The sequence below is a fragment of the Lissotriton vulgaris genome, chromosome 2_1, assembly GCF_964263255.1.
Source record: "Lissotriton vulgaris chromosome 2_1, aLisVul1.2, whole genome shotgun sequence".
NCBI classification, from domain to species: Eukaryota; Metazoa; Chordata; class Amphibia; order Caudata; family Salamandridae; genus Lissotriton; species Lissotriton vulgaris.
This window is the reverse complement of record NC_141687.1, coordinates 780,085,095-780,110,737: the sequence shown is the minus strand read 5'-3', so window position 1 is coordinate 780,110,737 and position 25,643 is coordinate 780,085,095.

Genomic DNA, 25,643 nt, shown 5'->3' with positions numbered 1-25,643 from the left:
TTAACTGAAGCCTCAGCTCCACAAAATGGATGCTGCCACCACAGACACGAGTCTGACCTCCTGCTGCTGGGAGTCCTTCCAGCGAGGAGCACTTGGACAAAGGGTTTCCTGTCGAGGGCGCTGTTCGCACCGTCCCAGACAGGGTTTGTGTATTCTGGGTAGGTAGGGCTTTGGCGAGAAGGTGACTGCGAAGTGGCACCCCGGTGCTCACTACGCATCTGCCGGTTAGAACCAGTTCCAGGGGCGACAGCCCTGGCCTGGGGAAAGTCCGGCAGGGGAGAGGGGCGTAACTACCCCCCTTCCTGGTCCCACCCTTAGGGCAGGACCTAGTCATGTACCCACCCCTTTCTTTAGAATAAAGACCGGAGCGGGGACCCTTCCAAATTAGATCATCTTTGATTCAAGAACTACTTTCTACGAAAGGACATTCAAGACTCTTCTCAAGATTTCTCCCTTGTGACTAAGGAGTAGTCACCCTGCATCAGCGGGCACCAACTAAGAACTCTGCGGTTTGCTGTAAGTCCTTCCTCAAGGAATCCGACGGCCCAGCTCGACGAGAACCGGCTTCCCTGGCACCTCTGACCTCTACCCACGTCATCAGCTCAGCTGTGATCTGTGGGTGCGACGAGACCTCGAGGGACCGGCCATCATCAGAACCTGCACGCTCTTAAAAACCAGCACGACCATCGAGGTAACTCTCTGGTGAGTGCTCTGGGGTCCGAGAAGCCCCGACCCTGAGCCGCTCCAGCACCGAAGTGCAGTCTCCCAGCATCTCCACGATCTGCGTGGGGCCCTTCTGCTCGCTGCTCAGCACGTTGTCTGGTCACTAGCCGCAGGCTGGTGCCCTTCTGTGACGACATCGGAGAATCATCACTGCTGGTCTGGTTGCCCCAGACTGGCCCTTGCTTCCATCTTTGCGAGAAGCACCCCGGACCCTCCTGGTCCACTCAAGACGCCCTCTTAGGCCCACCACGTGGCCCTGAGAACTGCCAAGGCTTGTTGCCCCATCCTGGGCCCAGCGACGCCGACAGCATCATCCTTCGTGGGACAGCTCGCACCTCCGCCGTGGTCGCCGACAACGCCTCCTGGTCCGTGAGACTGCAGAGCCTAGCGTCGCCCACTCACCTGGTCGAGGTGACGGCCAACCGGTGCCTTCCTGGTACCCTCTGACTACTGGCTAGTAGTACGAACTTGGTCCCCTCTGCTTTCAGGTTTCTTCAATCTCCGATCCAGGCTTGGATCTCTACGAACTATTCAGGACTGGTCGCCGGCCAGCAACTCCTTTCCTTCCGGCTCCTGGCTCGTCAGCGAAGACCCCGACGCCTGTAAGACTTGTGCAGCCGCAGCCCTCGTGGCTAGGTAACTCGGCATTTCGGTGCCTGCATAGCCTCCTTACTCTAGGGTCCCGAGTCCCTCGCTTCCGACTTGCCTTATCGGGTCCGCCCGAGACCTTAATCTTTCCGTGTCCTCGGACACTTGTCTTAATTGTGCACTTGAAGTATTTGCTAAAGAGATTTGGTTTGTGCTTAGTACCCTGTCCTCATAAAGAGTACAGGGCTGTTGTGATTCTTAATAAATATACTGTTTATTTTCATAACACTTGTGTGGTGTCCTTTCACTGGGTGTTCAAGGGGTACATGTGTGGTAAACAGCTGGCTTAACACGCCCTCTCGAGTCTTTAGCCTTAGATTGCTCGTATCCACGCTACTAGGATAGCTGGTCTATAGGTTGACTTACAATCAAACACCATAAGGGTCGTTGGAACGATACATAGCGGTCGCTAGAATAGCGAACGTTGCATATCGGGCCAACTTCTCACAACGGATACTTTACAAAATGAACAAACGACCATGTTTTCTGCCTTTGCACTAACAGTAAAGAAGTCCCAAACTGGGGACTGGTGATGTCTGCTGGTGGGGGAGGTTCTACTTTGACTTTCAATGTCAGATGAAGTGGAGGATGGGCATGGCTGAATTTGTTTCTGTTGTTCACTTACAGCACCACTACTTGAGGTCGAGCTGGATGGAGGTCCCTGCCGGCCCTTCTGACTAAAAAAGATGGAAGCTGTAGGTCGTGTTGGTGTTGTAGTTAACTGCGTTGGTGGTGGTACCAGTGCCACGCTGCCCACATCCCGCTCAGCAGCCATTCGGGATAGAGTCAAAATGTCTGTCTGCTGCATGCCCGCTGAGGCTGGAGTGACGACTGTGATGACTGGGCCGTCGTCAGACTGTTCATCAGCAGCAGAAGACACCACTTCTTGTTCGTCGTCATCACACATAAGTCGAAGCCTTGCGGGAACCTTCCTTTTAGGCTTAGCTACCTTTGTCGGCTCATGGCGTGCCTCACTTTCTGGCTGCATTTGTGGGTTCCAATCAGGATCAAGGTCATCAGAATGAAGGGGGCTTGAAGAAGAACTTGTAGTAGTAGTAGCCCTCCTTGAACTTTTTCTTGCTGGGGATCTGGAAGACAATGGATCATCCTCAGGAGGAGTGGCTTCCTCGGATGATAACGCTTGAATATCAATTTCCTGATGTGCCCCTACTTCTGGAGGAACAAGAGGTGTAGGCAGTTGTGCCGCTCCATGAACCTCTAGTTGCACCTCTCCATGCACCCTCCTTGCGTCTCTACTTGCGCCTCTCCTTGTGGCTCTACTTGCGGCTCTCCTTGCGCCTCTCCTTGCGCCTCTCCTTGCCCCTGTACTTGCGCTTGTACTAGTTGCACCTGTGGTTGTCGTTGCGGCTGTGGTTGTTGAACACTCGTCAGCTGAGTTACACCCAGCGTTGATTGGATGGTACTTTCTTGTGATGAGCCAAGATCACGGGTCGATGGTGATTGAATAACCAAAGTGGCTGCCGCAGCAGCACTCATGTTCTTGGACCTAACTTAGCGTGGTGGCACTGAGCCCAATGAAGCGGAGGTGCTGCTTCCAGCTTGGTCCCTGGCGGACACCGCTGCTGCTGCAGGTGTATTTTTTTTTCTCAAAAAAGGTGTCGGTGGGCACACCAGTCTCCTTGGTGGGTGGTGCCACTTGCTTCTTCTGCTCCTTCTTACTGGCAGTGGCACTGGCAAATTTTTTCGCTGAGGTGCTACAGCCACCTTTCTTTGGGGCCATCTTCTTCAGATGTCAGAACAGCAGGCCGCCGTTTCACAAGTTGCAGAGTTGTCTTGTCTGTGGCCACACGTGACGTCACGTGACGTTGTGCTACACACACCACTGCAGGACTTCTTCCTGGCACTGGTGGTTCTCTTGTGCACTTAAAAGCAATGGAAGCCAGAGGAACATCAGTTATAGACCCCAAAAAGTCAAAAAACACACAAAAATCACCACAATCCAATGCCATCCATGCCCTCAATGATGTTTAAATTCAAGACACCCCATAGAAAGACTAGGTCCATGCACCACTCACTACACCTGGGCCTACTGGCTAGTGAGGCTTTACAGGCACCCAATTTTTTTTTTTAAATCAACATATAACAGTGAGCTAAAATTCCCTGACATAAATGAGAATTAAGTTAAAAACAAAATCACGGAAACAGTTGTATCATGCACCCATGACTAACCCTGGGCCTACTGGATACTGTGACTACCCACAATATATATTTTGTTAAAGTTGTGAAAAAAGTTTTAGAACTGTAGTTGCCTCAACTGCAATGCCCCAAACAAACAACACCAACTCACTTGTAAAATCTCAAGTCCAAAAGTGATCCAAACTCCAAAGTCCAAAAAGTCCTCAAATACAAATATCCAGCAGCAGCCACAAAAAGTAATCCTTCCCACTCCAGATCCAAATCAAAAGTGACCAGGACATGCACAAAACACTGGGAGGAGCCTGCTGGACAGGAACAGGAAGTTGGAGACTCTGGGGCACTTCCTTCCTCCCACCCCACCCCAAAAAATGGACTCCTGCACCAAAAAGTGCAGCCAAATGTCAATCTGAGGAGTTATTCTGATCAAAATCATCATTTTCACAAGGTTTATGCTTCCTGCAGTGGATTTCTTGTGCAGAATTGCAATTTTTGCAATTTCGGGAACGCGAGCTGTTCAAATCTCCCGCCGGAAGTCAGCTGTGCGCCGCATTTACGTGTTCGGCATTGTTTATTCCCGCAATGCGTGATCGCGGGCCTTTATGACGTACTCGCGTTGTCAAACTCTTGCTGTGCAAGATGGCAAGCCGCGATAACGTAATTGCGTTCGAAACACTCTCGTGCAATCACGCAGCAAGATCGAAAATGGCGCAGCACACGCAAACCGGGAGAAAAACAACTCGGCGGACTCAGAATCACGGTAAGTCAACGCCGCGCGCGCCATATTGTATTTTTCAAGCGCGACCAAGCAAAATAATTCGTAGCTTGCGAATTTGCGGATTTTGGGGAAAATTCGCGCGATTTGCGGGTAGCGAAATTGCCAAAAATCCGCAAATACGCCCGCGAAACGGATTTTACGCCCATACTTACACAGGTTATAAATGAGTGGGTTACCCAAATATAGTCACTGGGACCTGGGTTCAGTAAGTACTAGGAGGAAGGGGTCCCAGTGTGGACAAAGAACAATTTACACAATTCAATGAATTAATCAAAAAACAATTATTAGATCCACAGAGTTTTATTCACTGAGGGATCAAGTGTAATGAATACATATAGCAAACAGACAGCTGTATTGAAGGTCATACAGTGCCCCGGGAGGGAGGAGGGAAGTGATAATGATGAGGATAAGGGAGCGGTAGGATTGTGTGACAGTAAAATCAAACATTTGAAAAAACCTTTTGCTATAATTTATATAGCAGCAACGGCCATAAAGAATGGCGACCATAATTTAGAAAGGCATACTTCACAAGGTACAATACATCTACACAATATTGGCGTGAGGTTGCCGTAAATCGAACAACAGTCGACGTTTCGACCCTCTTATCAATGCAGGAAATGTTATCCTTGCTGCGGGGTCTTCATCAGGACCAAGGGACTGGGGCAGGTAACCTAATGAAAATGAGTATAATAAACTAAAGTTAGAGGGGTACTATCCAGCCTCTTAAATTTATCACAGCGGTAGTTTAAGCATTAATCAACATGCTAGTTAGAGGTAGTAACTAAATAATTTCTAAATATGGGAGTATAAGACAGTGCAATTCGTAGATTAAAAGTACCGTGGTACAAACATGTCCATAGCATGAGAAGCGGTGGTACAAGGTATACACATGATTAGAAGGGAGGACCCGAGCGCCCGGGTCAGAGAACCGGCACGTGTGTTGGCAACAGAGCCACTCACATGTAAGGCATGTTTTAATTGAATTACCTGGGATAGATTGAACATAAGCTAGAGTTCGGTCCCAGAATTCGTAGGAGAGCCTGAAATATATTGAATGAGACTATCACAAGCTATTCTGATACATATTGACATCACAATAAATTAAAAAATGGGAGGAAGACATACCACAGGGTTAGAAGTCCTCCATGTGGTCAATGATTAATTAAGGCAACGTCAGTAGTAGAGCTGCACCTAAAAATTAATGATCATACACTAAGTCGTTATTACGACTTGCGCTGGATGGCGCTGTTGGTTAAGGAATATTGTAACTTTCTATTCCAACACCTTCCCTACTGTTATGTGGACTGGTGTTAGAATAGAAAATGATAATAATCCTCAATCCGCGCCCACCAACACAAGTCGTTGTAACAACTTGCGTTGTAAAATCCGCGATGTAAAGTACCGCGATCATAACGATCGCGTTGTACTATCATACATCTACCTAAAAGATAAAAACACAAGAGACAAAATACACAGGGAGTTGGACTTATACTTTCAAGAAAACCAGGGGTCTGCCGACTCGGCACTGACCCTATGGTAGGCCTTTAAAACAGTATTCAGAGGTTGTACTCAAGCAATAATGGGGGGTGGGGGGGGGAAGACTCCAGACGGCCATGCGCTGAACTGGAGAAGAAGATATTAGAAATAGAGAGTACAGCGCAAGTATGAATCAGGGAATGGACAAACAAGCATGCTTTGGCAATGCAGCGACATCTTTAAGACATTGGAGATAAGGCAGCCAAGCGTCTTCTGAGGCTGGATTCAGGTGATAGGGAGAGGTCCGGGGTACACAAAGTGAAAGACGAAAATGGTATGGTCTACCAATGCGGGTATAGCTGAGGCTTTCGCCTCTTACTACGAGGCTTTGTACGCTTCCCAGGCCTCAATGACTGAATCAGACTGTGTGGATTTCTTAAGGGACGTGACCCTCTGACCATTAACTGAGGAGGAGTGAGCAGCCCTAGAAGCTGATCTATCTGAGGAAGCCCTGCAATGGGCACTATGACAGTTGCAATCGGGCAAGGCACAAGGACACAATGGCTTGCCGATAGAGCTCTACAAATGCTTAGCAGGAGTGGTGACCAAACCAATGATGGCAATGTACCAAGAAGCGCTCTCCACAGGCTGTATCCTGCATGATCAAAGAACGGCAACAATAGTGCCGTACTAAAAGATGAAAAGCCCCCTACTGAACCCAGTTTGTATAGACCAATCTCCCTGCTTAGTGAGGAAGTTAAGGTGTTGGCCAAAACTCTGGCCACTAGATTGCGAGAAGTTCTCCCCCACGATAATACACCCCAATCAGTCAGGATTTACTCCCAGCAGGAGGCTCAATCTGAGGGGTCTGTATGGGGTACTCCAGTTAACCAAACCTTACACAGATAATCAAACAGTTGAGATGGCTTTGGATGCAAGAATGGCATTTGACTCGGTGGAGTGGAACTATATTTTAGCAGTCCTGGAAAGATTTGGGTTTGGCCCAAATTCAGAGCTTGGTTCAAGCTACTCTACATGGCCCCTATGGGCAGGGTCAGGGTCATTGGAATATCCTCACAAAATTTTGAGCTTCACAGAGGTACCCGGCAGGGCTGCCCACTGCCTCCTATGCTCTGGCCCCCGGAAACCCTAGGGGCATGGATCTGCTCAGACCCCCTAATCTGGGGAATACCTGCACTGGGAGGATGGGAAGACAGAATCTCCCTATATGCTGATGATGTGATGCTATATATGGCTCGACTCTAGGAATCCATAAATAGAATAATCCAAATCTTCCGAATATTCAGGGAACATTCCGGTTATATGATCAAGTGGGCTAAATCAGTGATTTACCCCCTGTCAGAGAGGCCCCCAGCTTGCCACATCACTGCTTGGCCCGGTGAGCCCAAATGTGTTCAAGTACTTAGGTATATATGTCACGCGCTACCCACATGAATTTCTTAGGCAAAACCTCAACCCGCAACTCAAACGACTCAAAGCAAACATGAAACACTGGGAATCTTTACCACTGACTTTGGTAGGCAGGGCCACCCTCTATAAGAAGATGAGCCTCCCGAGGCTACTCTACGTGATGCAAAATACACCATACAAGATTCCAGCAGCAGTCTTTACAGGAGTTGACCAGGCAGTCCTCAAACTACTGTGGAAAGAGGGAGCTCCAAGAATTGCGCTGTCCAAATTATAGAAAAGGGAATATGAGGGAGGACTGGCGATCCAATACATTAAAAAATATTACTGAGCCTCGCAACTACTGGTAATTAACAACTGGACATTCATGGACCACCAGAACCCATTGTATAGAGTAGACAGATGGTGCATGGTCACAGGAGGGTGGGAGAGGTTATTGTATGGCAAGATGGGCAGGGATGTCTCACCACAACACACACAAGTGGTAATACACACATGGCATGAGGCTACCAAATTTCTCGGGTGGAGAGGGAAATTAACGGCCGCGACATCGCTGTTGTACAGTGCACTTCTGCCAGAGGTAACAGGGTTGAATGGCTTCCACAAATGAAGACTTATTGGCATAGAGAACCTGGGCGATGTCTGGAGAAACCAGTCATACATACAGTTTCATGACCTGCAAAAAGAATTTGACATAGTGGACTAGGAAAGTTTCCGACACACCCAGTTTGGGCATGCATTACACTGTCATTTGCATATGGGAGAACAACTGCCTGAAGCCTCTCCGCTAGAGGACCGCTTATTGCACTGACACAGAAAGGAGTATCTCTAAGAAATTAGTCAACAACTCCCCTGATCTTCTTGGTCCCCCAGAAAAGATGTGGGAGAATGATCTGGGGAAAACACTGGATGACAAAGACAGAACAGGGGCTCTCCATGCCACCCGGGAGATCTCCATCAGAGTGAGATTCTGATTGGTCCAACTTAAGATCCTTCATAGATCTTACTATACGCAAATCCTCATGCACAAAATAGGCAGAGTGCACTCTCCACTGTGCAGAAGGGGCTGTGGGAGTGAAGGGTCCTTCTATCACATTCTGTGGGACTGCAGGAAGATGCAACATTATTGGGCCCAGATCACGTCAATAAAGCAAGGGTGGCAGAGATCCCGGCAGAGCATGGATGGCTACTATTAGGAATACAGGGGCCAAAGACTGACCTAGGTCAAATCTGGCTCAGGTTACTGGCCAGGGTTGCAAAACGAAATATTGCAAGGGCATGGTGGACCATGTCCGCACCGACTGTTGAGGACTGGCAAACAGATCTAGATTGGTGTCAGAGGGCAGAACAAATGGTTTTCACAGCTAGAGGGCACCCCAAGAAATGGGAGAAAATGTGGGGTGATTGGAGAAATTACAGGGGTAAGGGACGCAGGAGGGGGGGTTGCTCATAAAGTAGGGTGATAACGAGGTTCACTGGGCCAACCGAATGGTATGGCCTTAAAAGCGCCTTGACTATTTGCCAGGATCATGTACTATATGGGGTTCTGTGAAGCCAAAATGAATAAACATGTGCACTGACCAAAATCATACCACTGCAGAATGATATGTGAAGCCTATTGTTTGTTTACCAATAAAAAGATTTAAAAAAAGAAAAGAAAATGGGCAAGCACTGGCAGTTACAAGCACTTCAAAATTAACAAAAAAGAAGTGAGTCTGGAGTTGGTGGGCGCCAGCAGCATTTTCTTACCCTATCACCTATAAAAACCGGACAAGGGCAGGGACAGCAGGAATGGAGAACCAATTGGCATCTAAAAGTAACAGTATAACCACATGATGACAAGGTCTTGCCCCGGTACTAAACCCTTTTTTGGAAGTCTGGGTTAGGTCGTTCTTAAAACCTTCATAGCTTTTTCCACAATAAAAATATACTGTTGTAAGGTGTTTTTATTTATTTCAAAATACTTTTCAGATATTAGTTGGAATTGTAAAACATTAATTTACATGAAGAGATATTTGAAAAAAACGTATTTTAGTGCATTTCATTTAATGGACTTCAAGAGCTGCTCGATATTTTCTACAAAAAAAAATAAAGACTTATTGCTGCTTTGCCTTTCTTTTAACAGTTTATAATCCAAGAGGGGGACAAGAAGGTCTCCCGCATCTATCAGACACTAGTTACTCACTGCTCCTCTACATTGCTTCCCCTTCGGGCGGCATGGGAAGTGGACGTGGGTCCCTTGGACGAGGATGATTGGAGAGAGGCCCTGGAGTCCCCGCGAGGGGCTGCTATCGCCATGCGGCTTCGGCTTATTCAATTTAAATACCTCCATAGAGCCTATTACACCCGAGAGCGTCTATGGAAAGCGGGACTGATTGAGTCTCCGGAGTGTCTGCGCTGTGGGGCTGCACCAGGTACGCTGCTGCATACGGTGTGGTCGTGTGTTAGACTATCTGGTTTTTGGAGAGGTGTATGGGGCTGTCTGTCTGAAGTCCTGGGTTGGGATCTTCCCCGCACTCATCGTCTGGAGTTGCTCCATGTCATGGAAGGTATTGGTGGGAACATTTACAAACGCCACCTGCTGTTGCTGGGACTTGTGGCGGCTAAAAGAGACCTGGCCCGGGCATGGAAGGGGGAGCGAGCCCCCCCCCCTGTCGGTGTGGAAGGCTGGACTGGATTACTACATGGGACTGGAGAAACCATTGTTTGAGGCAAGGGGATGCCCACGTAAACATTTTTAAATCTGGAAGAGGTGGGCCGATTATAGAGGGCTGTCCTTGGATCCTCCGGCCGAAAGGGAGGAAGACATTTGAATGTACTGTGTTGTAATGGCCTGAGATCTGTGGCATGCCTATCACACCGCACCCAAGACTTGCTTGCTGCATTTTGCACACGTGCGTGGGGGGGGTGGGAATGGGGGGGGGTGGGTTGGGGGGTTGCGGGGTAGGGGGAGTTGGTAGGGTGTGGGTGGGTTGCGGGGTTCTTCTTATTGAGCTGTTCCCTATTTATCGATAAGAAATTTGCACATGTGTGATAATCTATGCCATGACTGTTGGTGGTGATCTCCTGATTGTGGGGAGCCACACTTTCCCTTGCTTTAACTGCTCAATAAAATTTGTTGTGAATAAAAAAAAAGTGACTGAGTGAAATCTTGTAGATTTCACTCAGCCACTTTTAGGAGGCATTCCTGCGCAGGAACGCCCTCACCTGCGCCGGAACGCCTCCTGATGGCGCAGGGCTTTACAACGTGACGCATCTCTCAGATGCGTCACGTTGTTAATACCCAGCACCATGGTGCATCTTTTGTGCTGCTGCTGCGTCAAAAAAGTAACGCAACTGCGGCGCAAAAGAGGAGCAAGCGGTTTGTAAATCTGCCCCATAGTGCTTTTACTACACTGTAGCTGCGTAAAGGGCCAGAAGATGTGTCTCCAGTGACCATGTGTGCCTGTGCCTGTGTTACAGGCACACATGGTCACTGGAGACACATCTCCTGGCCCTCTACGCAGCTGCAGTGTAGTAAAAGCACTATACATTTACCCAATGAGGGAACACTTACTGGATTAGCCAGTAGAAAGTACTCCAGGGCAAATCGCAAAAAAATCAGCGATTTCGCAGGAAAATTCGTGAATTTGCGGATTTCTTTTGTGATTTTGTGGGGAAATCCGCAAATTTGCAGAATGTGTTTTCATTTTTCAAGAAATCTTGCACCACGATGTTAATACTGTGCGCCAAACACGGCACTCTGAAATAATCACCTTGCTGCATGGCCTTAACTATATTACTGCCATTATCCGTGGAAACATAACCAACTATGTGATTTCTTGGATGCAGCCATTCAGAGACCTTACTATTAAACTCCTCCAAAATGTTTTTTGCAGTATGAGATTTCGCCATGGCAAACATGGCTAATGTTGCATGTTTCCGAGTAGCTTGAAAAAGTGTGTCCAGGTCAACAACTGCACTTGACTTGTCTCTAACCCCTGCAAAAGAGACCCAGTGTGCAGTGATGCACATGTAATCAAGAGCTTGGCAACTGGTCCACATGTCTGTTGTCAAGTGGATAGTGTGAACAGCACTCTTCTGCAAAGCTGCCCCAATCACCTCCACACATCTTGATGTAGTGCTGGAACCGCAACACTGACAAAATAGGACCAGCTAGGAACCTTCCATTTAGGGAAGACTGTTGCCACTAATTCTAGAAACCCCACCCCTTCCACAAAAGTAAAAGGGAGAAGGTCCAGCGCTAGCATTTTAGCCAGATTTGCGTTATACAGACGTACCGTTGGGTGGTTGCGGTCAAATGCGCTTCCGAACAAAACATGCTTCTAATGGTGGGCTGGACCGTTTTACGTGATGATGATGATGATGATGCAGACTTCAAACCAGTTAGGCTCATTGATGGACTTTTTTGCATTGGTGTCTGTCCCAGACTCTTAGTGTGCCTCATACATGTTGCAGGGGTAGAGGGCGTGGGCGCTACCACTGAAGTGCTGCTGCCAGGGGTATGGGTGTACCAGAAAAAATGTCACTTGATTCTTGACTTCCCCCCTGCACAATCAGCCCCTCGTCAGCATCAGATGCAATGTGAATGGATACATTTGGATCAGTTCTACTTTGTTGGGCTTCCTCGATCTTACTTAGGTGCGAATACCACTGGATAGGGTGGTGTTGTTTGAGATGAGCTCTCTGGCCTCCGGTCCCAAGCTTACCCCGACTAACGGATACTTTACAAAACGAACAAACGACCATGTTTTCTGCCTTTGCGCTAACAGTAAAGAAGTCCCAAACTGGGGACTGGTGATGTCTGCTGGTGGGGGAGGTTCTACTTTGACTTTCAATGCCAGATGAAGTGGATGATGGGCGTGGCTGAATTTGTTTCTGTTGTTCACTTACAGCACCACTACTTGAGGTCGAGCTGGATGGAGGTCCCTGCCGGCCCTTCTGACTAAAAAAGATGGAAGCTATAGGTCGTGTTGGTGTTGTAGTTAACTGCGTTGGTGGTGGTACCAGTGCCACGCTGCCCACATCCCGCTCAGCAGCCATTCGGGATAGGGTCAAAATGTCTGTCTGCTGCATGCCCGCTGAGGCTGGAGTGACGACTGTGATGACTGGGTCGTCGTCAGACTGTTCATCAGCAGCAGAAGACACCACTTCTTGTTCGTCGTCATCACACATAAGTCGAAGCCTTGCGGGAACCTTCCTTTTAGGCTTAGCTACCTTTGTCGGCTCATGGCATGCTTCACTTTCTGGCTGCATTTGTGGGTTCCAATCAGGATCAAGGTCATCAGAATGAAGAAGAACTTGTAGTAGTAGTAGCCCTCCTTGAACTTTTTCTTGCTGGGGATCTGGAAGACAATGGATCATCCTCAGGAGGAGTGGCTTCCTCGGATGATAACGCTTGAATATCAATTTCCTGATGTGCCCCTACTTCTGGAGGAACAAGAGGTGTAGGCAGTTGTGCCGCTCCATGAACCTCTAGTTGCACCTCTCCATGCACCCTCCTTGCGTCTCTACTTGCGCCTCTCCTTGTGGCTCTACTTGCGGCTCTCCTTGCGCCTCTCCTTGCGCCTCTCCTTGCCCCTGTACTTGCGCTTGTACTAGTTGCACCTGTGGTTGTCGTTGCGGCTGTGGTTGTTGAACACTCGTCAGCTGAGTTACACCCAGCGTTGATTGGATGGTACTTTCTTGTGATGAGCCAAGATCACGGGTCGATGGTGATTGAATAACCAAAGTGGCTGCCGCAGCAGCACTCATGTTCTTGGACCTAACTTGGCGTGGTGGCACTGAGCCCAATGAAGCGGAGGTGCTGCTTCCAGCTTGGTCCCCGGCGGACACCGCTGCTGCTGCAGGTGTATTTTTTTTTTCTCAAAAAAGGTGTCGGTGGGCACACCAGTCTCCTTGGTGGGTGGTGCCACTTGCTTCTTCTGCTCCTTCTTACTGGCAGTGGCACTGGCAAATTTTTTCGCTGAGGTGCTACAGCCACCTTTCTTTGGGGCCATCTTCTTCAGATGTCAGAACAGCAGGCCGCAGTTTCACAAGTTGCAGAGTTGTCTTGTCTGTGGCCACACGTGACGTCACGTGACGTTGTGCTACACACACCACTGCAGGACTTCTTCCTGGCACTGGTGGTTCTCTTGTGCACTTAAAAGCAATGGAAGCCAGAGGAACATCAGTTATAGACCCCAAAAAGTAAAAAAACACACAAAAATCACCACAATCCAATGCCATCCATGCCCTCAATGATGTTTAAATTCAAGACACCCCACAGAAAGACTAGGCCCATGCACCACTGAGTACGCCTGGGCATAATAGTTGAAAGCAAGGCAAACTGGGTGCAGGCCTGAGCACGCTGCCTGGCTTCAAAATGGCCCCTTGACCCCCACCACATGGCCAGGCCCTGCCTGTCCCAGGCCTCAAAATGGCCCCCACCCACATGGCCAGTCCCCAACAACGCCCTAAAAAGTCGAAAAACACTAACAAGTCACCACAATCCAATGCCATCCATGCCCTCAATGATGTTTAAATTCAAGACACCCCACAGAAAGACTAGGCCCATGCACCACTGAGTACCCCTGGGCATAATGGTTGAAAGCAAGACAAACGGGGTGCAAGCCTGAGCACACTGCCTGGCTTCAAAATGGCCCCTTGACCCCCAGCACATGGCCAGGCCCTGCCTGTCCCAGGCCTCAAAATGGCCCCCACCCACATGGCCAGGCCCCAACAACACCCCAAAAAGTCGAAAAACACACAAAAATCACCACAATCCAATGCCATCCATGCCCTCAATGATGTTTAAATTCAAGACACCCCATAGAAAGACTAGGTCCATGCACCACTCACTACACCTGGGCCTACTGGCTAGTGAGGCTTTACAGGCACCCAATTTTATTTTTTAAATCAACATATAACAGTGAGCTAAAATTCCCTGACATAAATGAGAATTAAGTTAAAAACAAAATCACGGAAACAGTTGTATCATGCACCCATGACTAACCCTGGGCCTACTGGATACTGTGACTACCCACAATATATATTTTGTTAAAGTTGTGAAAAAAGTTTTAGAACTGTAGTTGCCTCAACTGCAATGCCCCAAACAAACAACACCAACTCACTTGTAAAATCTCAAGTCCAAAAGTGATCCAAACTCCAAAGTCCAAAAAGTCCTCAAATACAAATATCCAGCAGCAGCCACAAAAAGTAATCCTTCCCGCTCCAGATCCAAATCAAAAGTGACCAGGACATGCACAAAGCACTGGGAGGAGCCTGCTGGACAGGATCAGGAAGTTGGAGACTCTGGGGCACTTCCTTCCTCCCACCCCACCCCAAAAAATGGACTCCTGCACCAAAAAGTGCAGCCAAATGTCAATCTGAGGAGTTATTCTGATAAAAATCATCATTTTCACAAGGTTTATGCTTCCTGCAGTGGATTTCTTGTGCAGAATTGCAATTTTTGCAATTTCGGGAACGCGAGCTGTTCAAATCTCCCGCCGGAAGTCAGCTGTGCGCCGCATCTACGTGTTCGGCATTGTTTATTCCCGCAATGCGTGATCGCGGGCCTTTATGACGTACTCGCGTTGTCAAACTCTTGCTGTGCAAGATGGCAAGCCGCGATAACGTAATTGCGTTCGAAACACTCTCGTGCAATCACGCAGCAAGATCGAAAATGGCGCAGCACACGCAAACCGGGAGAAAAACAACTCGGCGGACTCAGAATCACGGTAAGTCAACGCCGCGCGCGCCATATTGTATTTTTCAAGCGCGACCAAGCAAAATAATTCGTAGCTTGCGAATTTGCGGATTTTGGGGCAAATTCGCGCGATTTGCGGATAGCGAAATTGCCAAAAATCCGCAAATACGCCCGCGAAACGGATTTTACGCCCATACTTACACAGGTTATAAATGAGTGGGTTACCCAAATATAGTCACTGGGACCTGGGTTCAGTAAGTACTAGGAGGAAGGGGTCCCAGTGTGGACAAAGAACAATTTACACAATTCAATGAATTAATCAAAAAACAATTATTAGATCCACAGAGTTTTATTCACTGAGGGATCAAGTGTAATGAATACATATAACAAACAGACAGCTGTATTGAAGGTCATACAGTGCCCCGGGAGGGAGGAGGGAAGTGATAATGATGAGGATAAGGGAGCGGTAGGATTGTGTGACAGTAAAATCAAACATTTGAAAAAACCTTTTGCTATAATTTATATAGCAGCAACGGCCATAAAGAATGGCGACCATAATTTAGAAAGGCATACTTCACAAGGTACAATACATCTACACAATATTAGCGTGAGGTTGCCGTAAATCGAACAACAGTCGACGTTTCGACCCTCTTATCAATGCAGGAAATGTTATCCTTGCTGCGGGGTCTTCATCAGGACCAAGGGACTGGGGCAGGTAACCTAATGAAAATGAGTATAATAAACTAAAGTTAGAGGGGTACTATTCCAGCCTCTTAAATTTATCACAGCGGTAGTTTAAGCATTAATCAACATGCTAGTTAGAGGTAGTAACTAAATAATTTCTAAATATGGGAGTATAAGACAGTGCAATTCGTAGATTAAAAGTACCGTGGTACAAACACGTCCATAGCATGAGAAGCGGTGGTACAAGGTATACACATGATTAGAAGGGAGGACCCGAGCACCCGGGTCAGAGAACCGGCACGTGTGTTGGCAACAGAGCCACTCACATGTAAGGCATGTTTTAATTGAATTACCTGGGATAGATTGAACATAAGCTAGAGTTCGGTCCCAGAATTCGTAGGAGAGCCTGAAATATAGTGAATGAGACTATCACAAGCTATTCTGATACATATTGACATCACAATAAATTAAAAAATGGGAGGAAGACATACCACAGGGTTAGAAGTCCTCCATGTGGTCAATGATTAATTAAGGCAACGTCAGTAGTAGAGCTGCACCTAAAAATTAATGATCATACACTAAGTCGTTATTACGACTTGCGCTGGATGGCGCTGTTGGTTAAGGAATATTGTAACTTTCTATTCCAACACCTTCCCTACTGTTACGTGGACTGGTGTTAGAATAGAAAATGATAATAATCGTCAATCCGCGCCCTCCAACGCAAGTCGTTGTAACAACTTGCGTTGTAAAATCCACGATGTAAAGTACCGCGATCATAACGATCGCGTTGTACTATCATACATCTACCTAAAAGATAAAAACACAAGAGACAAAATACACAGGGAGTTGGACTTATACTTTCAAGAAAACCAGGGGTCTGCCGACTCGGCACTGACCCTATGGTAGGCCTTTAAAACAGTATTCAGAGGTTGTACTCAAGCAATAATGGGGGGGGGGAGGGGAAAGACTCCAGACGGCCATGCGCTGAACTGGAGAAGAAGATATTAGAAATAGAGAGTACAGCGCAAGTATGAATCAGGGAATGGACAAACAAGCATGCTTTGGCAATGCAGCGACATCTTTAAGACATTGGAGATAAGGCAGCCAAGCGTCTTCTGAGGCTGGATTCACGTGATAGGGAGAGGTCCGGGGTACACAAAGTTAAAGACGAAAATGGTATGGTCTACCAATGCGGGTATAGCTGAGGCTTTCGCCTCTTACTACGAGGCTTTGTACGCTTCCCAGGCCTCAATGACTGAATCAGACTGTGTGGATTTCTTAAGGGACGTGACCCTCTGACCATTAACTGAGGAGGAGTGAGCAGCCCTAGAAGCTGATCTATCTGAGGAAGCCCTGCAATGGGCACTATGACAGTTGCAATCGGGCAAGGCACAAGGACACAATGGCTTGCCGATAGAGCTCTACAAATGCTTAGCAGGAGTGGTGACCAAACCAATGATGGCAATGTACCAAGAAGCGCTCTCCACAGGCTGTATCCCGCATGATCAAAGAACGGCAACAATAGTGCCGTACTAAAAGATGAAAAGCCCCCTACTGAACCCAGTTCGTATAGACCAATCTCCCTGCTTAGTGAGGAAGTTAAGGTGTTGGCCAAAACTCTGGCCACTAGATTGCGAGAAGTTCTCCCCCACGATAATACACCCCGATCAGTCAGGATTTACTCCCAGCAGGAGGCTCAATCTGAGGGGTCTGTATGGGGTACTCCAGTTAACCAAACCTTACACAGATAATCAAACAGTTGAGATGGCTTTGGATGCAAGAATGGCATTTGACTCGGTGGAGTGGAACTATATTTTAGCAGTCCTGGAAAGATTTGGGTTTTGCCCAAATTCAGAGCTTGGTTCAAGCTACTCTACATGGCCCCTATGGGCAGGGTCAGGGTCATTGGAATATCCTCACAAAATTTTGAGCTTCACAGAGGTACCCGGCAGGGCTGCCCACTGCCTCCTATGCTCTGGCCCCCGGAAACCCTAGGGGCATGGATCTGCTCAGACCCCCTAATCTGGGGAATACCTGCACTGGGAGGATGGGAAGAAAGAATCTCCCTATATGCTGATGATGTGATGCTATATATGGCTCGACTCTAGGAATCCATAAATAGAATAATCCAAATCTTCCGAATATTCAGGGAACATTCCGGTTATATGATCAAGTGGGCTAAATCAGTGATTTACCCCCTGTCAGAGAGGCCCCCAGCTTGCCACATCACTGCTTGGCCCGGTGAGCCCAAATGTGTTCAAGTACTTAGGTATATATGTCACGCGCTACCCACATGAATTTCTTAGGCAAAACCTCAACCCGCAACTCAAACGACTCAAAGCAAACATGAAACACTGGGAATCTTTACCACTGACTTTGGTAGGCAGGGCCACCCTCTATAAGAAGATGAGCCTCCAGAGGCTACTCTACGTGATGCAAAATACACCATACAAGATTCCAGCAGCAGTCTTTACAGGAGTTGACCAGGCAGTCCTCAAACTACTGTGGAAAGAGGGAGCTCCAAGAATTGTGCTGTCCAAATTATAGAAAAGGGTATATGAGGGAGGACTGGCGATCCAATACATTAAAAAGTATTACTGAGCCTCGCAACTACTGGTAATTAACAACTGGACATTCATGGACCACCAGAACCCATTGTATAGAGTAGACAGATGGTGCATGGTCACAGGAGGGTGGGAGAGGTTATTGTATGGCAAGATGGGCAGGGATGTCTCACCACAACACACACAAGTGGTAATACACACATGGCATGAGGCTACCAAATTTCTCGGGTGGAGAGGGAAATTAACGGCCGCGACATCGCTGTTGTACAGTGCACTTCTGCCAGAGGTAACAGGGTTGAATGGCTTCCACAAATGAAGACTTATTGGCATAGAGAACCTGGGCGATGTCTGGAGAAACCAGTCATACATACAGTTTCATGACCTGCAAAAAGAATTTGATATAGTGGACTAGGAAAGTTTCCGACACACCCAGTTTGGGCATGCATTACACTGTCATTTGCCTATGGGAGAAAAACTGCCTGAAGCCTCTCCGCTAGAGGACCGCTTATTGCACTGACACAGAAAGGAGTATCTCTAAGAAATTAGTCAACAACTCCCCTGATCTTCTTGGTCCCCCAGAAAAGATGTGGGAGAATGATCTGGGGAAAACACTGGATGACAAAGACAGAACAGGGGCTCTCCATGCCACCCGGGAGATCTCCATCAGAGTGAGATTCTGATTGGTCCAACTTAAGATCCTTCATAGATCTTACTATACGCAAATCCTCATGCACAAAATAGGCAGAGTGCACTCTCCACTGTGCAGAAGGGGCTGTGGGAGTGAAGGGTCCTTCTATCACATTCTGTGGGACTGCAGGAAGATGCAACATTATTGGGCCCAGATCACGTCAATAAAGCAAGGGTGGCAGAGATCCCGGCAGAGCATGGATGGCTACTATTAGGAATACAGGGGCCAAAGACTGACCTAGGTCAAATCTGGCTCAGGTTACTGGCCAGGGTTGCAAAACGAAATATTGCAAGGGCATGGTGGACCATGTCCGCATCGACTGTTGAGGACTGGCAAACAGATCTAGATTGGTGTCAGAGGGCAGAACAAATGGTTTACACAGCTAGAGGGCACCCCAAGAAATGGGAGAAAATGTGGGGTGATTGGAGAAATTACAGGGGTAAGGGACGCAGGAGGGGGGGTTGCTCATAAAGTAGGGTGATAACGAGGTTCACTGGGCCAACCGAATGGTATGGCCTTAAAAGCGCCTTGACTATTTGCCAGGATCATGTACTATATGGGGTTCTGTGAAGCCAAAATGAATAAACATGTGCACTGACCAAAATCATACCACTGCAGAATGATATGTGAAGCCTATTGTTTGTTTACCAATAAAAAGATTTAAAAAAAGAAAAGAAAATGGGCAAGCACTGGCAGTTACAAGCACTTCAAAATTAACAAAAAAGAAGTGAGTCTGGAGTTGGTGGGCGCCAGCAGCATTTTCTTACCCTATCACCTATAAAAACCGGACAAGGGCAGGGACAGCAGGAATGGAGAACCAATTGGCATCTAAAAGTAACAGTATAACCACATGATGACAAGGTCTTGCCCCGGTACTAAACCCTTTTTTGGAAGTCTGGGTTAGGTCATTCTTAAAACCTTCATAGCTTTTTCCACAATAAAAATATACTGTTGTAAGGTGTTTTTATTTATTTCAAAATACTTTTCAGATATTAGTTGGAATTGTAAAACATTAATTTACATGAAGAGATATTTGAAAAAAAACGTATTTTAGTGCATTTCATTTAATGGACTTCAAGAGCTGCTCGATATTTTCTACAAAAAAAAAAAAAAGACTTATTGCTGCTTTGCCTTTCTTTTAACAGTTTATAATCCAAGAGGGTTTTTTTTAGTCTTTAAACAATTCCGGTTTAAGAAGAATTCTATTAAGATTTGTAAGGCTATTGAAGATTAGGCATTGGCGTAAATGGACTTTCTTTACACATTGTACTGTTTAATGAGCCTTCATTCGAATTTTTTAAGCAGAGGCAATAATTTATGAAATGAAAATCTAGAGCATGTTTAAAGAATAAGTTACTTACCTTTGGTAACACCTTATCTGGTAAAGGCAGGATCCAGATGCAGATTCCTTACAGTTGAATTATTCTCCGGTGCCAGACTGGATCCAGAAAATGTTCTACAGCAGTACCTTTGTATGTCAGTAGAGGGCATTTAGTGACTCCATAGCAACGTCGTCCACTGGATGTGATGTCGAAAGAGTCCATATAAGCCCTTCCCGTGTGACCGTCAGTTTTTTCCTTTCTGCGCTTCTACCCTGATCCGTAGAGCTATACCTCTGCCCATATTTGGCCTATCTCGACGTTGTCAACGACTCAGTGTGCCTTTTTAGGTCTTGTCCTCGAGACCTATTGCTGCCAAGATGTCTCTCAACGGAGACAGACCGGGCACGAGCGCCGATTTCTCCTTGTGGGCGCGCACAGCGCCTTGCCCATCTCCTGTGTCACATTCACAGCCTCTCTCAATCACACACAGCCACACTCATGCATGCGCACAAACACAGATGCAGGCACAATGCATCATGACGCACTTACAGACACACAGCCCCACATATACACACACACAGCTAACAGACATACAGTCACACATATACATACACACGCACATCTACACACGCGCACACACACAACTACACCCACACACGCGCACACACCCCCATCCCCCCTCCCCTGCTGCCACCCCCTGCTGCCACCCCCACTACAACTAAGCCCCACTTACCGCATGGCCGCAACTTGGGACTTCAGCCGCCACCGCGGGGCTCTCCCTCGGGCATGGGAGCCCCGCCCGCGTCACCACTGCTCCTCTCCTGGCTAGCCACTCCGTGGGCGAGAGCTTCCAGCAGGAAACGGAAGTCCCGCCCCACGGCAGTGTTCCTCACGCACACGTCTTGTTGTTTACCATGAAAGCCGACCCGAAGTTGCTCCAGCCTACTGGCTGCAGCCCGTGTTTGTTTTTTTAGGTGTCGGATAGGCGCGCTTGCCAAATCCCTGCTTTCAATTGGGAGGGAAGCCTGTTAGGTTCCCTCCTGTCTTTCTCTGGCATGCCTGCCAGGACAGGGCATGTGCACGCGCCTGTCGCCTGGACTGCTCTTTCCCGTGCCTCCACGTGGCCACAACGGTTCGGCGCACTTTCACTGGCTCTCGGCGCTGAAGGCTGCTGGTAATGGATGCGCCCAATGATGGCAGCGTTTTGCCAAAGCACGAAGGTGAAATCCCAGCAGTGTCCAACGCACAGAAATCACAGGGACCATGAGGGAGTACAGGCAAGAAGACCGCGCACCTGCTTTATGCCTTCTTCATGTATCAATTCTGTTCCTATTGTGAAGCGCTCTGACGCCTTCGGGTAAAGTCCGCGTTATATAAAAACGCATAAATAAAATACTCCTCTGCCCTTCTTCTCTCTGTATCCCCTGCTGCCCGACCGTACTCCTACCCAGCAGCCACGCTTGCTTCATATCCTGCTCCCCTCCCCTGCGATCAGACCGTATTCACGGGCCATGCAGCCCTCCCTGCAACATGCTCTATACCCTGATTAATTTGTATGCTCCATAGTCCCTGCTGTTACACCCCACTCCTGTACCCTGCAGCCCCTGCACCCTCTTTTATACCCAGCTAATGTCACTGCTCCCTTTTCCGTTCCCTGCTATCAGACCTACTCCCGTACCCTGCACCTCCCCCTGTTCCATGCACAGTACTTCTTGGCACATTGTGGCGCCCTGCGCCCTGAACCCATCCCTGGCTGCTCTTTAGGAAAGCCTTGGTTAAAGGCAATGCGGGCAGTAGTGCCTAGTCAAAAACATTTACTGCTGTGTGCTCCGGCTTGCCCTCCACCGCAGCAGACGGCGCAAACATTCCAGCGCTTCCAGCCTCGCGTGACTGCCGCCTCAAGAACCCATCTGCCCCGACAGAGATCAGAGATTTACGTCACGCGAGGCTCAGACATCCCGCACGACATTGGGGAAGAAGTGGTTAAAATAAACACTTGAAGTGTAACAGAATGCAGTAAAATATCATTTTGATGAAAATTGTTTGCTTTGTGAAATATACACAGGTATTTTATGCGGGTGTCAGAGTATGGTGACATTGCAAGTTTAGTCGCGCTCCATTCGCCCCTGAAAAACAACACACATTTGCCTAACCTCAGGGCCCCCTTCTCTCAGCTGCACAGACTTGTTCTGAAAGTGTTCTTGATATGAAAATCTGTCTGTGCAAGGTTTGCTCTCCCTCCCACCCCCCAGTTCTTTTTGTGTGCCTTTCTCCATTTAATGGAGCTTTGTGTACTTGCTGTGTAACCAAAATACCCCTTCGCACACCACGCACACCCATTTCACATTGCTTGGATGCAATGGTACTTTTGTGCTGTGCAAGTAACAAGTAGTGATTATTGCAAACAACTTTTCCCCACTTCTGAGACATAACCTGCACTTTCTGTCACAAGAGTATCACACTACAGTGCATCTCCCACTTAAATGTGTAACATGGGAATTTCAGGCCAACGATATGTACATGCAAAGCCTCGGTGATGGCAGTAACGCTCCCTGTTACATTCAGCGCAGTGTGTAACGCATCTTGAAATTCCAATACCGCATCGGACAGAGAAGAATACATTATTCAAGGGTTTAAGTAGGCCAATAAACCAAAAACTAAAGGGTTCGAATTGTCACAGCATACCGTCAATGCGGAGTAAATTTAGGCCGAAGCCTCCCCCCGACCACTATCGACGAATAAGGCTTATTTGAATATTGCGCTTTGTGCAGATTTCTAATTAGTCGGCAGTGAATCCAGTTACCCCCTTAGAAGTGATAAGAATGGGGGTGGCAGGTGGTGTCATACATGGTGCGTTGTTATGGACCTGCCCTGCATTATGGGGGGGGGACTGTTAGTTGGGGTAGTGATTAAACCGCCCATGCACGGTACAGGGTTTGGAGTTGGGGGAGGGCAGTGGCAGTTCCACCATTCTTTAAGAGTTGGTGGGAGCAAAGGGCAGGTCACACTTAAAGTAGGATCAAGCTAGTGCAGTGGGCGTTTCCTGGAAAACAGGGATTCACTTGTTGGGGTTGCTATGGTGAGCGCGTCACAAGTGTAATGTTTCAGAGATCGGGGCAGTGGGAATTCCAGGCACAGGAACTACAGTTTAGATCCGAGGGGAAGGGGAGTTGGTTACATAATTCATCAGTCTGCAAAGGGCAAATTACTCGCGCTGGACTATTGAATAACAAAATATTAAATTCTTGAACGGAAAACCAACCGTCAGCGCGCCTAAAATATTTGATGATTTATAATTTACGTATGGTTGTGATGACGGAGGCTGTCGAGTAGACGGGGTGGGGCATTAAATGTCACTGATGTGGTGTTTCTGGTCTATTGCACAGAACGGCCAGCTGTCCTCATCTGACCACATCACGAGACGACGACACAACCTGCTGATACCTATGTCTCTGTTCAGGGCACTAGCGACTTGCCCGATCTGCGGTTCCGTTCCGTGTCATATTGCCCCTTTGGTTGGAGCGGGGCTCCTCACCGCAGACAGCGGCCCCTTTGCGCGCCATAAAGAGCGGCAATAAGGGGCAGTTTGCTTGCTTAGGAGATTTCATTCGCGCTTGTGCATTTCACGTGTGATAATTCTTGGGGAAGTGTCATTTATTAAAATTTGGCGAAGAAGCGCCTGGGGGATGCCATCTATTTTGCGACCTTGGAGTAGGTTAAAGGGACGGGGCTGCCTTGAAGATAGTACTGAGATAGCAGAGCGGGTTGAGCCCTTCCTATAAAGCTTGGCAAATCGGATGCTGCCGGCACAAAAAAAACCTCTGTCCTGAAAGTATCCAGAGTGATGACTTTTATGCTAGTTACACGATCACAGCAATTGCTTTCGTTTTTTGTAATACTCTTTTAATAATAAAATGTGCTGGCTTGGGGCCGAGGTGCCCCTAGACTGTTGAATCGAAGATCGGGCTGTTGGTTACATAGACAGCTTAGTCTTCATTCCACCTTCTTTATCCATCAACACCATGCCTGCTCTTTTCTCACTCACCATTCCAGGTTTTTAGTTTCCTCCACATGGGGATTTTTCCCCTTCATTCTCCAATTCCTACCCCCGCCCCTCCTACCCCCTTGTGGGTTTTCGCTCTTGCTGTGGGTCAGAGGTCGATGATGAAAAATAGGTGCCGATCCCCAAAATTAATTCTGGTGGGCTCTGCCTGCATCCACGGCCATAAAGACCAAGGTACAGCATCACGGGCCACCAACGATCCGTGTAACACGAGTTTTCATTTACGCACAACCGTGGCCGATCCCCTCCCCCGATGCCTGACTCTGAGCCGGTGTCCAGGTGGTACTTGCAGTAGGCTGCTGCACGTTCACGCGGAGACCGGCTCTAATTTTAATATTGTACTCTTTCATTTTTGTGCTTGAGTAACTGCATTGACACAGAAATTAATGAAACGTGTGCACTCGAATAATAAAAAAAATCTGAGGTGGGTGTGATAAGCTAGCTCTAGTTTTTTAGGTTTCGCCTGGCGAACAGCTGCGCAAGCAGCGTTTCGCGCAGGCGAAAACTTTTGTTTACCAGTATGTTGCTTAATCCCGCCTCTGTTCCATTGGCTACCTCCATAAATGGAGGCTAGCCATTGGAAGAGAGAGGCGTCCGTCATTCTGCGAGGCGACTCGTGGGCGTTCCCGAGATTTCTTCTCCTCCAGCCCCTTTGTTGCCGTCATTGCGGCGGTGGGCGGTTCCTATTTTTTTGGGGGGGGAAGGTTTGTTTTGGTCATTGCAGGCCGACCGCCGCCGGAAGAAGTCCAGGTGAGTGCTTTTTCTTGCCTTCTGCTTTGCCTTTCTTGCCGTTTGCCATTCCCGCCCCCCCTCCCGCTGTCCGTGCCTTTCCCGCCCCCCTCCCGCTGTCCGTGCCTTTCCTGCCCTCCCTCCCGCTGTACGTGCCTTTCCTTGTTCTGTTTCCAACCCGATGATATTGCACTGGGTTTACCTATCTGTTTTGGGCTCAGTGAGTTGCCGGCTCAGCTGGTTCTAACTCCTGCTGCAGAGATTCGTGTATTTTATACTAGCCACATGTAATTCGTGTAAGACATCTCTGTGGGTTAATGAACCTGCGGAGGACATCTGTTTGGAACATGTCGGTCACATTCCCAGAAAGATAGGTCAGTGGGTTGACACGTCAGCTTCACTCCGCTGTGTGTAACATGCAGAGTAACTTTCCATTATTATAGGACAATTGGTTAATGCACCTCTTTCATAGATCAGTTCCTGCCCCCCTCCCGCTGTCCGTGCCTTTCCCGTCCCCCTCCCGCTGTCCGTGCCTTTCCTGCCCTCCCTCCCACTGTCCGTGCCTTTCCTTGTTCTGTTTCCAACCCGATGATATTGCACTGGGTTTACCCATCTGTTTTGGGCTCAGTGAGTTGCCGGTCATAGGTTCCACATGCTGTATTATAGCTCAGCTGGTTCTAACTCCTGCTACAGAGATTC